General features: G+C 35.9%; 1 pseudogene; it reads left to right on the top strand.

The window, feature by feature from the left end:
* Positions 1–1,318: 1,318 nt before the first annotated feature.
* Positions 1,319–1,437, top strand: LOC120589473 (uncharacterized; annotated as a pseudogene).
* The last annotated feature ends 1,202 nt before the right edge of the window (positions 1,438–2,639 follow it).

Here is a 2,639-nt window from a genome sequence, read left to right on the forward strand (position 1 = left end):
TACTATTTTTTCAAATTTCTGTTTTAAAATTTTAAGAATAAATAGTTGAAAAATTAATAGTTGAAAAATTAATAAAATGACATGAAAAATGAATGAGAGGGTAGGAAAGTAGCTATTATTGATAATGGCATTTCAGGTTAAATGTACTTTTTGTGGTCTACTCCTATTTAAAATTTCCATGTAAATTTTGTATGTTATATATACACCCGATTTTGTTTACTGGAACAAAAAACTAATTACTTTCAAGTGAATAATGTGTCTGGTATTAAAAATTATAGCTCCCATCATTAAATAATGAGCTTCAGAAAATTGTTTTGAAATAAAGAACTGACTTATTCATATGAAACGTAGAATGATAAAACAATAAAAGATGAGAAGGGTATTCTGAGGAACTACAGCATTGGTGTGAAAAATGAGCATATACTTTTAGCAACGATTTGTTAAAGTAAAACAAACACGAAATCTATGAATATATTTGTACAAAATAGGAACAGAATTGAGAAGACTTTGCCTGCTGGTCTTCTCTTAAGCAATAATACATCAATCTTGTCCCCAGGTGCTCTGGTCCTAGTCACCTCCCTCCCAAATGAGATAACGTCGGAGAAACTATTGTCATATAAGTTTATCTTAAGTAAAAACAACTTCAAGTTTTTAATAAGATGGATTCTTTTTGAACTAGCAAAAAAAAAAAAAGTCATTCGAGAAAAATACCAGTTATGTGGCCCATCTCACATAAATCTGACTTTACTCTTGCATTAGCTTTAAAATCAAGTGTGATAAACTGTAATCACACTACAGTCACCCACGATTGATTACAGGTCTTAACCACTTGCAGGGCTTTGCTTTTTCTATACTTCGGCTTTTCTTCAAATCTTTTATCTTTTATGTTTTTTCTATCAGTGGGAAGAAAGTAGATTTAGTTTACATAAATCTAAGTCCATTTAAATATGACCTCCCAAACTTGAAAATTGATGACCAATAGAATCAAAATTAGAAGATAAATTATTACATTCTCATTTTTACTCAGAACAAAATTTTATGTAATTCACTTGAACTCTGTCTCATAGAGTCCAAATAGGGCTGTGACGAAGGGAGTGATGTGCTGCCTGGTTCTGGCCGTTCTGAGGCCAGGGTGTCAGAGTGAAGGGGAGATGATTAGGAGGTGACATCAAAAAGCCATGAAGAGTGCCTTTTGCGACCTGATGGAAAGAAACATCTTGGGGATGGATCTTTTTCACATTGCTGATAGTCAAACTACGTGCATTATTTTTAAGAAACAAATGACTTCTCTCTTGCTCCGTAAAATCTGTAACTCCTGGTCTATGGCCATGCCGCCCTGAATGTGCCCAATCTCGTCTGATCTCAGAAGCTAAGCAGGGTCGGGCCTGGTTAGTACTTGGGTGGGAGACCACCTTGGAATACCAGGTGCTATAGGTATTAAAAAAAAAAAATCTATAATTCCCGGACCTCTGACATCTCAGTTATAAATGACAGCTGACCATATTTTATAGTTTCTTGAGTTCTCTTCTGAAGCCATCCCTAGACCAAAGATGGCATCCGTCCTTTGTCTTGGAGGGGCCCGTCGTTGGAGAAATGCAGGAGAAACTAAAGAGGTCAATTCGATTTTTTTCCACTGCTTCTCCCCATTGGTTATCGCTAAATTGACTGGCACATACGTTCACTCTATACTCTCTCCCCAAATTTCTAAAGCAAACAATGAGACAATTCCCCATTGCCATTTTGTGGCCTCTTTTTCCTCAAGGGGGCCTTTGAAATTCCTCTAACTAGATTCCAGCTGGACAAAATTGATGGTTAGGAAGAGAAAAAAGCACATAACATGATGACGTGTGCCCCAGTACTTCCTAGAAATAGCCCTGCGTACCAAATCCCCCCAAGGAGATGTTTTGCTCTAGTATAATCCATGAAGCATCTTATAATTATACAACCATTTATTCCTCTTCCTACTTCCAATTTCATTGATTGACTTCCCTAACCGTGCCATTAAAACCCACATATCATTTTTCACCATTAATCAGTTATTCATGAGTTTTATCTATCCCTGAAGTATGTTCATCAGGAAAAATCACCTCGATTTGCATTTTAATTGACCAACTTACAGTGGTATCTGAAAATACGAATGGTGATTTCTGGTTTAGTAGAAGTTTATGTTTAGTAAGGTTAAAATGATCTTTATTTTACAGTTCTCTGGTATGATTTTCATGAACACACTAAAGTGAAAAGTAGGGATTGTTTGCATATTAAATTGGTTTTACCAATAGCCATGCAACTAGGGATGCCAGAGAAAACATAGAGGCCTCACTGAAACTGAATTTTAGGAAAACAACAAATAATTTTTGTATGTGAGCCTGCATACAATATTTGAGACACATTTTTACTAAAAATATTCATTGTTTGTCAACTCCTAATATAGTTCTGACGTCCAGTTAGACTTGGAAGCACTGGCCGCTCTCTGATTTCTGTGTTCTTCTCTCATCAGAATATTGGAATATTGGCTATGATAGAAATTACAGCAAAGGCTGCAAGGCCGTGTGAATTCTGTAGAAGTCTTTCTGTGCGATGCTAAGGGAAAGTGGGTGTCGCAAAAGGAAATGGTAGGCTTGGAAATCATGTTTTTTGTT

Source organism: Pteropus medius, unplaced genomic scaffold (genome assembly GCF_902729225.1).
Source record: "Pteropus medius unplaced genomic scaffold, Ma_sr-lr_union100, whole genome shotgun sequence".
NCBI lineage: Eukaryota > Metazoa > Chordata > Mammalia > Chiroptera > Pteropodidae > Pteropus > Pteropus medius.